Here is a 13841-nt window from a genome sequence, read left to right as displayed (position 1 = left end):
TTGCCGAACTAACCTCAATTTACCCAAACCTCATGGCTCCCGGGCCCCAAGGAGTTGAATTTTACATGGGTGGCCTCCCAAAGAGCATTCCACACGGGGTAATGCCATCAAGACCCGCCGACCTACAAGAGGCTGCAATGATAGCCCGCCGATTTATAAAAACGGCAGACGAAATTGAAGCGCCGGCACCAACGGCCGAGGACCAACTGGGTAACAACAAAAGAAAATGGGAAGCCTCTCAATCGAGCAACCACAACCACAATGACTCCACCAAGAAGCCTTTCACCCCCGGCGGCAAGAAAGGGTATGCTGGAAATCTACCTTATTGTAACAAATGTCACAAACATCATTTGGGTGAATGTGGCAAACCATTTTGCATCAAGTGTTGAAGAAGTGGCCATGCGGCCCATGTTTGTAAAAGTACCGCCCCTGTCGTCCAAAAGAATCCCAATGTGAAATGTCCCGTTCATATCGATTATAAACGTTTCATATTAATTGATCTCTTTGCGAGGTTTTGACCTCTATATGAGATGTTTTTCAAAGACTGCATTCATTTTTTAAAAACAAACCATAACCTTTATTTTATCGACAAGATTAAAAGGACACTACCTAGATTATCAAGAAATGATAATCTAAAAATATCACACTTACACACTACCAATACATATTGGTTATCAATATTAATATGTTACAACAAAGTAAATCTCGAATACAGTTTTAAACAATATTATACAAGCATGCTGACACCGAATCTTGTCCATATTTTAGCATGCAACAGCGAAATCTCTTATTAATCACCTGAGAATAAACATGCTTTAAATGTTAACAAAAAAATGTTGGTGAGTTATAGGTTTAACCTATATATTTATTAAATCGTAATAATAGACCACAAGATTTCCATTTCCATTTTTCAATAACATGCGAACTGCATAAAAACCATTCATATGTTGAACACCTGGTAACCGACATTAACAAAATGCATATAGAATATCCCTAAAACAGAAATCCATCTGTATTAATAACTCGAAGTACTAAAGCATACCATTTTCCAGTATGGGGGGAGTTAGTGCCCGTAGATCTACCTTTAGGATTCGCGTCAATTAGGGTGTCTGTTCCCTAATTCTTAGGCTACCAAGCTAAAAGGGTGATATTCGGTATTCATAATCCAACATAGAATGTAATTTCAAGTACTTGTGTCTATTTTGTAAAACCTTTATAAAACTGCATGTATTCTCATCCCAAAATATTAGATTTTAAAAGTGGGACTATAACTCACTTTTACAGATTTTTACTTCGTCGGGAAGTAAGACTTGGCCACTGGTCAATTCACGAACCTATAACAAATATGTAAATATATATCAAAGTATGTTCAAAATATATTTACAATATTTTTATTACGTTTTAATGATTTGAGTTTATTAAGTCAGCTGTCCTCGTTAGTAACCTACAACTAGTTGTCCACAGTTAGATGTACAGAAATAAATCGATATATATTATCTTGAATCAATCCACGACCCAGTATATACACATCTCAGGCTAGATCACAACTCAAAGTATATATATTTTTGGAATCAACCTCAACCCTGTATAGCTAACTCAAACATTACTGCATATAGAGTGTCTATGGTTGTTCCAAATAATATATATACATGGGTCGATATGATATGTCAAAACATTTGTATACGTGTCTATGGTATCCCAAGATTACATAATATATTATAATATATGTATTATACAATATAAGTTAGCTAGGATATGATTAATATATATTTGTTACCAATTTTCACGTAGCTACAACAAGCAAAATTATCCAATCTTGTTTTACCCATAACTTCTTCGTTTTAAATCCGTTTTGAGTGATTCAAGTTGCTATAGTTTCATATTGAACTTAAGTTTATGAATCTAAACAGAAAAAGTATAAGTTTATAGTCGGAAATACAGGTTACAATTCAATATTATAAGAGGTAGTCATTTCAGTCGAAAGAACGACGTCTTGATGACCACTTTGAAAAACATACTTCCACTTTGAGTTTAATCATGATTTTTGGATATAGTTTCATGTTCATAAGAAAAATCATTTTCCCAGAATAACAACTTTTAAATCAAATTTTATCATAGTTTTTAATTAACTAACCCAAAACAGCCCGCGGTGTTACTACAACGGCGTATATCCGGTTTTACGGTGTTTTTCGTGTTTTCAGGTTTTAAATCATTAAGTTAGCATATCATATAGATATAGAACATGTGTCTAGTTGATTTTAAAAGTCAAGTTAGAAGGATTAACTTTTGTTTGCGAACAAGTTTAGAATTAACTAAACTATGTTCTAGTGATTATAAGTTTAAACCTTCGAATAAGATAGTTTTATATATATGATTGGAATGATGTTATGAACATCATTACTACCTCAAGTTTTGTGGATAAACCTACTGGAAATGAGAAAAATAGATCTAGCTTCAAAGGATCCTTGGATGGCTTGAAAGTTCTTGAAGCAAAATCATGACACGAAAACAAGTTCAAGTAAGATTTCCACTCGAAATAAGATTGTTATAGTTATAGAAATTGAATCAAAGTTTGAGTATGAGTATTTCCTTGAATTAGAAAGATATCTTACTGTAAATAAGAAAGATTTCTTGAGATTGGATGATCACTTGAAATGGATTTGCAAGATTGAAAGTAAGCTAGCAAACTTGGAAGTGTTGTTGGTGTGTTTTTGAGTAGTTGTTTTGTAACTTGGTTTATGTATGGATTTATGAACTAGATTGAGCTAGATTTTGATGAAGATGATGAAGAACACTTAGAATAATGGAAGAACACTTGAGAGAGTTTAGTTTGATGCATAAAAATTGAAAAATGAAAGTGTTTATGGTGATGATTGAAAAATTGATGTAGGTACTCCATATAAGGTCACATTAGTTTGTAATTTTGTGTAATCATTCATGCTAGTTGCCAAATGATGGTTCTCACATGGTTAGGTGACTCACATGGGCTACTAAGAGCTGATCATTGGAGTGTATATACCAATAGTACATACATTTAGAAGCTAGGTATTGTACGAGTACGAATACGGGTGCATACGAGTATAATTGTTGATGAAAATGAACGAGGATGTAATTGTAAGCATTTTTGTTAAGTAGAAGTATTTTGATAAGTGTCTTGAAGTCTTTCAAAAGTGTATGAATACATATTAAAACACTACATGTATATACATTTTAACTGAGCCGTTAAGTCATCGTTAGTCGTTACATGTAAGTGTTGTTTTGAAACCTTTAAGTTAACGATCTTGTTAAATGTTGTTAACCCAATGTTTATTATATCTAATGAGATGTTAAATTATTACATTATCATGATATTATGATGTATTAATATATCTTAATATGATATATATACATTTAAATGTCGTTACAACGATAATCGTTACATATATGTCTCGTTTCGAAATCCTTAAGTTAGTAGTCTTGTTTTTACATATGTAGTTCATTGTTAATACACTTAATGAAATGTTTACTTATCATTTATCATGTTTAAATATAGTGTATCAATATATTAATATGATTCATATGTATTTAATAAGACGTTGTTATAACGATAATCGTAATATATATCGTTTTCGAGTTTCTTAATTCAATAGTCTCATTTTTATGTATATAACTCATTGTTAAAATACCTAATGAGATACTTAATTATCATAATATCATGTTAACTATATATATATCCATATATATGTCATCATATAGTTTTTACAAGTTTTAACGTTCGTGAATCGCTGGTCAACTTGGGTGGTCAATTGTCTATATGAAACCTATTTCAATTAATCAAGTCTTAACAAGTTTGATTGCTTAAAATGTTGGAAACACTTAATCATGTAAATATCAATTTCATATAATAAGTGCGGGTACTTCTTCTTCATCTGATCTTCTCATTCCCAGGTGAACTCGGGTCCTCTATGAGCATTCCATCGAACCTTAACAATTGGTATCTTGTTTTGCTTAATCTTTTAACCTCACGATCCATTATTTCGACGGGTTCTTCGATGAATTGAAGTTTTTCGTTGATTTGGATTTCATGTAACAGAATAGTGAGATCTTCTTTAGCAAAACATTTCTTCAAATTCGAGACGTGGAAAGTGTTATGTATAGCCGTGAGTTGTTGAGGTAACTTAAGTCGGTAAGCTACTGGTCCGACACGATCAATAATCTTGAATGGTCCAATATACCTTGGATTTAATTTCCCTCGTTTACCAAATCGAACAACGCCTTTCCAAGGTGCAACTTTAAGCATGACCATCTCTCCAATTTCAAATTCTATATCTTTTCTTTTAATGTCAGCGTAGCTCTTTTGTCGACTTTGGGTGGTTTTCAACCGTTGTTGAATTTGGATGATCTTCTCGGTAGTTTCTTGTATTATCTTCGGACCCGTAATCTGTCTATCCCCCACTTCACTCCAACAAATCAGAGACCTGCACTTTCTACCATAAAGTGCTTCAAACGGCGCCATCTCAATGCTTGAATGGTAGCTGTTGTTGTAGGAAAATTCTGCTAACGGTTGGTGTCGATCCCAACTGCTTCTGAAATCAATAACACATGCTCGTAGCATGTCTTTAAGCGTTTGTATCATCCTTTCGCTCTGCCCATCAGTTTGTGGATGATAGGCAGTACTCATGTCTAGACGAGTTCCTAATGCTTGCTGTAATGTCTGCCAGAATCTTGAAATAAATCTGCCATCCCTATCAGAGATAATAGAGACTGGTATTCCATGTCTGGAGACAACTTCCTTCAAGTATAACCGTGCTAACTTCTCCATTTTATCACCTTCTCTCATTGGCAGAAAGTGTGCTGACTTGGTGAGACGATCGACTATTACCCTAATAGTATCATAACCACTTGCAGTCCTTGGCAATTTAGTAATGAAGTCCATGGTAATGTTTTCCCATTTCCATTCCGAGATTTCAGGTTGTTGAAGTAGACCTGATGGTTTCTGATGTTCAGCTTTGACCTTAGAACACATCAAACATTCTCCTACGTATCTAGCAATATCCGCCTTCATACCCAGCCACCAAAAGTGTTTCTTGAGATCTTTGTACATCTTCCCCGCTCCGGGATGTATTGAATAGCTGGTTTTATGTGCTTCCTTAAGTACCTTTTTTCTTACATCTCCAAACTTTGGTACCCAAATTCTTTCAGCCCTATACCGGGTTTCGTCTTCCCGAATATTAAGATGTTTCTCTAATCCTTTAGGTATTTCATTCTTTAAATTTTCTTCTTTTAAAACTCCCTATTGCGCCTCCTTTATTTGAGTAGTAAGGTTAGTACAAATAATTATATTCATAGCTTTTACCTGTATAGGTTCTCTGCCCTTTCTACTCAAAGCGTCGGCTACCACATTTGCCTTCCCCGGGTGGTAACGAATCTCAAAATCGTAATCATTCAATAGTTCAATCCACCTACGCTGTCTCATGTTCCGTTGTTTCTGATTAACTATATGTTGGAGACTTTTGTGGTCGGTATATATAATACTTTTGACCCCATATAAGTAGTGCCTCCAAGTCTTTAATGCAAAAACAACAGCGCCTAATTCCAAATCGTGAGTCGTATAATTTTGCTCGTGAATCTTCAATTGTCTGGACGCATAAGCAATTACATTTGCTCGTTGCATTAATACACCGCCAAGGCCTTGCTTTGAGGCGTCACAATATATCATAAAATCATCATTCCCTTCAGGCAATGACAATATAGGTGCCGTAGTTAACTTTTTCTTCAACAATTAAAAGGCTTTCTCCTGCTCATCCTTCCATTCAAATTTCTTCCCTTTATGCGTTAATGCAGTCAAGGGTTTTGCCATTTTGGAAAAATCTTGGATGAACCTTCTGTAGTAACCGGCCAGTCTTAAAAATTGACGTATATGCTTCGGAGTTTTTGGGGTTTCCTACTTTTCAACGGTTTCAATCTTTGCTGGATCCACCTATACCTTCTTTGTTCACTATGTGACCGAGGAATTGAACTTCTTCCAACCAAAATGCACACTTTGAAAACTTAGCGTACAGTTTTTCTTTTCTCAACAACTCTAGCACTTTTCTCAAATGTTCTTCGTGCTCTTGATCATTCTTCAAGTAAATAAGTATGTCATCGATGAAAACAATGATAAACTTTTCAAGATATGGCCCACACACTCGGTTCATGAGGTCCATGAACACAGCTGGTACGTTAGTCAATCCAAACGGCATAACCATAAACTCGTAATGACCGTAACGCGTCCTAAAAGTAGTCTTCGGAATATCATCCTCCTTCACCCGCATTTGATGATACCCAGAACGTAAATCAATCTTCGAATAAACTGACGAGCCTTGCAGCTGATCAAATAAGTCGTTGATTCTTGGTAATGGGTAACGGTTCTTGATGGTAAGTTTGTTCAACTCTCGGGAGTCGATACACAACCTGAATGTACCATCTTTCTTCTTGACAAACAGAACAGGAGCTCCCCATGGTAATGTACTTGGTCGAATGAAACCACGCACCAAAAGTTCCTGTAACTGACTTTGTAATTCTTTCATTTCGCTCGGTGCGATTCTATATAGAGCACGAGCTATTGATGCAGCTTCTGGTACAAGGTATATTTGAAATTCAACGGATCGATGTGGGGGTAATCCCGGTAATTCTTTCGGAAATACATCGGGAAATTCTTTTGCGATGGGAACATCACTGATGCTCTTTGCTTCAGGTTTAACTTCCTCGATGTGTGCTAGAATGACGTAACAACCTTTTCTTATTAGTTTTTGTGCCTTCAAACTTCTAATAAGATTAAACTTCGCGTTGTTCTTTTCTCCGAACACCATTAAAGGTTTTCCTTTTTTGCGCATAATACGAATCGTATTTTTGTAACAAACAACCTCTGCTCTCACCTTTTTCAACCAATCCATGCCAATTATTACATCAAAACTCCCTAACTCGACTGGTATTAAATCAATCTTAAACGTTTCATCACCCAGTTTAATTTCTCTATCCCGACATATATTATCTGCTGAAATTAATTTACCATTTGCTAATTCGAGTAAAAATTTATTATCCAAAGGCGTCAATGGGCAACTTAATTTAGCACAAAAATCTCTACTCATATAGCTTCTATCCGCACCCGAATCAAATAAAACATAAGCAGATTTATTTTCAATAAGAAACGTACCCGTAACAAGCTCCGGGTCTTCCTACGCTTCTACCGAATTAATGTTGAAGACTCTTCCACGGCTTTGCCCGTTTGTATTTCCCTGGTTTGGGCATTTACTCTTGACGTGGCCCAGTTTTCCACATCCATAACAAATAAAGGTGGCATTACTTGTCCCGACATTACTTGTTGCATTATTCTTGTTAATCACCGGTCCGTAAATTTCACACTTCGTCGCACTATGACCACCTCTATTACACTTAGTACACGTTGTCATGCAGAACCCAGTCGGATGGTATCCTTCACACCTTTGACATGGTTTTTACCTTTTGTTATTATTGTTGGGATGGTTGTTGTTGTGGTTGTTGTTGTTGTAGTTATTGTTAGGATTGCGGTTATTGTTGTGATTGTTGTTGCGGTTGTTGGGATAGTTGTTGCGATTGTGGTTGTAATTGTTGTTGTTGTTGTACTGGTGACTCTTGTCACCGTTTTCCTCCCACTTCCTCTTGAATTGTTTCGTGTTGGCTTCTTCGGCCGCCTGCTCTTTAATTCTTCCCTCCATCTGATTTATGAGTTTATGAGGCATTTGACTTACCTTTTGTATGGAAGCGGGCTTGTGTTAACTCACTTCTTCTTGAATCCTTTCTGGTAACCCTTTTACAAACGCGTCGATCTTCTCTTCTTCATCTTCGAATGCTCCCGGACACAATAGGCACAACTCTGTGAATCGTCATTCATATGTGGTAATGTCGAACCCTTGTGTTCGTAACTCTCTAAGCTGTACCTTAAACTTATTGACTTCGTTTCTAGGACGGTACTGCTCGTTCATCAATTGCTTGAATGCTGACCACGGTAGTGCGTAAGCAGCATTTTGTCCTACCTGTTTAAGATAGGTGTTCCATCACGTTAACGCAGTACCTGTGAAGGTATGCGTAGCGTACTTAACCTTGTCCTCTTCAGTACACTTACTTATGGCAAACACCGATTCGACTTTTTAGGTCCACCGTTTCAATCCGATCGGTCCTTCGGTTCCATCAAATTCCAAAGGTATGCAGGCAGTGAATTCTTTGTAGGAGCATCCTACATGATTTCTTGCGCCGTTAGCTGCATTGCTAGATTCAGAGTTATTGTTGGTATGTAGTGCATCCTGTACTGTGGCTATGTTTGCAGCAAGAAAGGTACGAAATTCCTCTTCGCTCATATTCATGGTGTGTCGAGTAGTTGGTGCCATTTCCTTCAAATAGTCAATGAATCAAGTTATTTATACAGAATATTAAGAGTAGTCAATAGTATTTCGTAGCATGATATGAACTCATTTATAAAAGCTTTTTCTTCGTATTAGCGTTTTATAATATATAATTTGGGCAATACCTACCCATTAAGTTCATACTTAGTAGCTAATATACAATTCAACTACTACAATTACATATGAAAAACTGATTATAATAATATTTCACATTCAAATATTTTTCAAACTTACAATTCCGCTATTTACATATAACATGAAATATAGTACACAATAACCTGGATACAAGACAGTTTTGAAGACAGTTCTAGTTAATACGAAAGTCGTTCAGCAAAGGCAATAAAGACACGTAATTCATAAGTCCAGAAACAAGTCATGCATTCTGGTTTTACTAAGACTACTTCCCATCCTTGGTCTAGTGAAACATAACCGTTATGACCGTTGACAAGACAGCATGTTGTAACGTCGTCAAAGGGATGAGGGTTTCGTAATGTCCAACAGCCCCGTAATAATCTAAAAACCTTGTTTCTCACCCCAACTACTGAATTCATCACTTGTGGGAAGGTTTTATTTAAAAGTTGTAATCCGATGTTCTTTTTCTCACTTTGGTGAGAAGCGAACATCACTAACCCGTAAGTATAACATGCTTCTTTATGTTGCATGTTAGAAGCTCTTTCTAACTCATGAAATCCTATGTTGGGATATGTTGAGTCAAAATAGGTTCTTAAACCGTAGCGTAAAATTGCATTTGGGTTCCCCGCATTCAATGCCTTAAAGAAAACACGACGTAACTTAAAGTCTCCCCAATGTGATATACCCCACCTATCAAAGGAAAGCCTTTTATAAACTAAGGCATTTCTGGAAAGTCTTTCAAATGTTTGACAAGTTAATTTCGCCATAACTAATTGTGCTGATGAATTCTGACCGACTCTAGACAAGATTTCATCAATCATATCCTCTGGTAGGTCTTATAAAATATTTGGTTGTCTACCCTTAATGTCCATTTTGTGTTTTTATACTGTAAAATAGACAAGGATTAGATTTGTAAAAGATAATTAACAAACAATACAAGCAATTTTTACATAGAACATAAAAGTACAAGTACATTACAATACATATATTACACAACATGATTACAACCCTCTAATCTGAATCACTGGTTTCTTCTTCTTCGGACTTGGTTCGTTTTCCTAATTTTCTAGGGATATATGGTGTTCCTCTAATACGAGCTGTCGTTTTCCACAATGGTTTAGAAAAACCTGGTGGTTTAGAGGTTCCTGGGTTATTGTTACAATTTAGGACATACGGATGTTGCCGATACCTATAAAGTTCATCGGGATTGGAATCAGGTTTCTCTATTTTTATACCTTTTCCCTTATTATTTTCTTTTGCTTTTTCAATTTGGGTCGAGGTAATTTCTATAACATCATCGGAATCCTCATCGGGATCCGATTCATCAGAAAATTGATAATCTTTCCAATATTTTGCTTCCGAAGACGGAGACACCATTGACCATTATTAATTTTGGACCATTGGTTGAAGATTTTCTTTTATTTAACCATTTTTCTGTAGTTATTAATATTTCTTCCTCTGGAACCTCTTCTTCTTCCGGTTCCTCTTCTTCCGGTTCCTCCTCTTCCGGTTCTTCCTCTTCCAGTTCTTCCTCGGGAATTTGTGAATCTTCCCAAAATATATTCGACTCTTCATTATTATTAGGCGAGTCGATGGGATTTGTACTAGATGTAGACATCTATCACATAATATCAAACATTTTAAGAGATTAATATATCACATAATACTTACAATGTTAATAATATATAGTTTCCAACAAAAAGTGTTAAGCAATCGTTTTTAAAGAAAACACGGTTGAAGTCCAGACTCACTAATGCATCCTAACAAACTCGGTAAGACACACTAATGCAAATTTCTGGTTCTCTAAGACCAACGCTCGGATACCAACCGAAATACAGTTGGGGACAACCACCGTCCCACCCAGTGCCTTTCCAGCTAACTGTAACGACCCGTCAAAATCGCTATTGACGCGGCACGTTAATCATTGATTCCACAGTGAGGTTTTGACCTCTATATGATACGTTTTGATAAAATATTGCATTCATTAAAATAAGTGACTTTCTAAACATAGAAAGTTATAAACATGTGGGCGAGTGCTTAGGTATAAGCAAAACCCCGAAATACATAAGTCTTTAATTTACAGGTTGACATCACAGTCCAATTATTTATTACACAACGTAGTTTTATTTTGAATGCAATAAACTTTGTACAAAGCATGAGAGACTCCATGCAGGCAACAAGCACATCACAGCGGAAGCATTCTAAGGACCTGAGAATAAAACATGCTAAAAAGTCAACACGAATGTTGGTGAGTTATAGGTTTAATTGCTCGAGTCATAAACATATATAAAGATAGACCACAAGATTTCATCAAAAGTTTATCAATAGATTCTACGTAACAGAGCACCCTGGTAACTAAACTTAACGCTATAGTGATAATTACCCCATTCATTTTAATACACGCAAACCAACGTGTCTTAAACTCAAATAACATACGTTCGTTAAAAGGCTAGCGCTCTAGCTCGGACGGGGATGTCAAGCCCTATGGATCCATATACAATTATTCACGCCCACCAGTCCATATCCTATGTACTGGCAACTACCAGTTACCAAAGCTAAGAGATTTTCGGTTTAACTCAGTGTAGAATTTAGTATGTACTTGTGTCTTATCGCGTTTAAAATAAATTGCATGTATTCTCAGCCCAAAAATATTTAAAGTATTTAAAAAGGGAGACTATAAACTCACAGTTCAATATTGCGATTCAATATTGTAAAAAAATTGCGTAGACGTAATGATGGTAGACGACTGTATGGTTGGCCTTGGATTCAAGAACAATACCCCGAATAATACCCAATATTTCCTTAGCTTAAAGCGGTTTGAAACCCGAATTAAAACACCCTCGAATATACCTTATTATTATTAAACTTAAATTTAAAATTATAATTATAATATAAATATAAATATTGATTATAGAAGAAGAAAATATGTGATAATCCGTCGAGCAAAACTGGCCTTTTATAGGCATGTTTCCTGATTTTGGTCCTCATGCGATCGCATGAGTTTTCAGTGTTTTTGCCATGCGATCGCATGGCCGCCTTTTTCGTTTTTGTTTGCTAGCTCGTCGACATCAAATAGTGTTTACTGTAGAAAATAGTGTTTACTGTAGAAAATAGTGTTTACTGTAGCAAATAGTGTTTACTGTAGCAAATCACTGTAGAAAAGTCGTTTTCACTGTAGCACTGTACCAAAATACGATTTCACTGTAGCAAATAGTGTTTTACTGTAGCAAATAGTGTTTTACTGTAGCAAAGTCATTTTTACTGTAGCAAATAGGGTTTTACTGTAGAAAAGTCGTTTTTACTTGTACATATATATATATATATATATATATATATATATATATATATATATATATATATATATATATATATATATATACATACATATAATTGTTCATGAATTGTCGAGAGTAATCAAAGGTAATTGTATATATGAAACAGTTCTAAAATTTTGAGACTCAATCTAACAGACTTTGTTTAACGTTTTAAAATAATAAATCGTATAGAGAATTGGTTTAAATAAGTCAAAAAAAATTTCGGGTCATCACACTAACCGCCTGGTGACAACTGAGCGTACCTCAGATACTGATTTAGGGCCTGCCTCTAGGCTATTGCCAACCCTCGTAAGGGATCGCAAGGAGTAAGAGCCAATGCTTCGTCACACACTGTGAGAACCTCCTTTACGACTAACCCGCCACACATGGACAGCGTTATACCAGCTCTGATACCAACTGAAATGTCTAGTTCATATCGATTATAAATGTTTCATATTAATTGATCTCTTTGCGAGGTTTTGACCTCTATATGAGACGTTTTTCAAAGACTGCATTCATTTTTAAAAAAAAAAACCATAACCTTTATTTTATCGACAAGATTAAAAGGACACTACCTAGATTATCAAGAAATGATAATCTAAAAATATCACACTTACACACTACCAATACATATTGGTTTACAATATTAATATGATACAACAAAGTAAATCTCGAATGCAGTTTTAAACAATATTATACAAGCATGCTGACACCGAATCTTGTCCATATTTTAGCATGCAACAGCGGAAGCTCTTAATAATCACCTGAGAATAAACATGCTTTAAACGTCAACAAAAAAATGTTGGTGAGTTATAGGTTTAACCTATATATTTATTAAATCGTAATAATAGACCACAAGATTTCCATTTCCATTTTTCAATAACATGCGAAATACGGTTTCACTGTAGCAAATAGTATTTTACTGTAGCAAATAGTGTTTTACTGTAGAAAAGTCATTTTTACTGTAGCAAATAGGGTTTTACTGTAGGAAAGTCGTTTTTACTTGTACATATATATATATATATACATACATATAATTGTTCATGAATCGTCGAGAGTAATCAAAGGTAATTGTATATATGAAACAGTTCTAAAATTTTGAGACTCAATCTAACAGACTTTGTTTAACGTTTTAAAATAATAAATCGTATAGAGAATTGGTTTAAATAAGTCAAAAAAAATTTCGGGTCATCACAGTACCTCCCCGTTAAAGAAAATTTCGTCCCGAAATTTTGAGTAGTACCTGTTTCATGAGCGATATCAGTGAACAAATGTGGATACTTTTGCTTCATTTGATCTTCTCGTTCCCAAGTAAACTCGGGTCCTCGTCTAGCGTTCCAACGAACTCTAACTATCGGTATTTTGCTTTTTTTAAATGTTTGACCTCACGGTCCATGATTTCAACAGGTTCTTCGACAAAATGGAGTTTATCATTGATTCGTATTTCGTCAAGAGGAATTACGACATCCTCTTCAGCTAAACATTTCTTCAAATTTGACACGTGAAATGTGTCGTGAACACTACTAAGTTCTTGCTGTAGCTTTAATCGATAAGCAACTACTCCAATTCTTTCGGTGATTTCAAAGGGTCCTACGTACCTAGGACTTAACTTTCCTCGTTTACCGAATCATACTACGCCTTTCCAGGGTGACACTTTCAACATGACTTTGTCTCCCACTTGAAATTCTAGCGGTTTTCTTCTTACATCAGCATAACTCTTTTGGCGACTCATGGCCGTTTTCAATCGCTGTTGTATTTGAATGATCTTTTCAGTGGTTTCATGAATAATTTCTGGTCCAGTAAGTTGTCTTTCTCCTACTTCACTCCAACAGATAGGAGATCTGCACTTTCTACCGTAAAGTACTTCAAATGGCGCTGCGTTGATGCTCGTATGATAGCTGTTATTGTATGAAAATTCTGCCAACGGTAAGTGTCGATCCCAACTGGTTCCAAAGTCAATCACGCATGCCCGTAACATATCTTCCAATGTTTGTAT

Source organism: Rutidosis leptorrhynchoides, chromosome 6 (assembly GCF_046630445.1).
Source record: "Rutidosis leptorrhynchoides isolate AG116_Rl617_1_P2 chromosome 6, CSIRO_AGI_Rlap_v1, whole genome shotgun sequence".
NCBI lineage: Eukaryota > Viridiplantae > Streptophyta > Magnoliopsida > Asterales > Asteraceae > Rutidosis > Rutidosis leptorrhynchoides.
Note: the sequence above shows the minus strand (reverse complement) of the source record.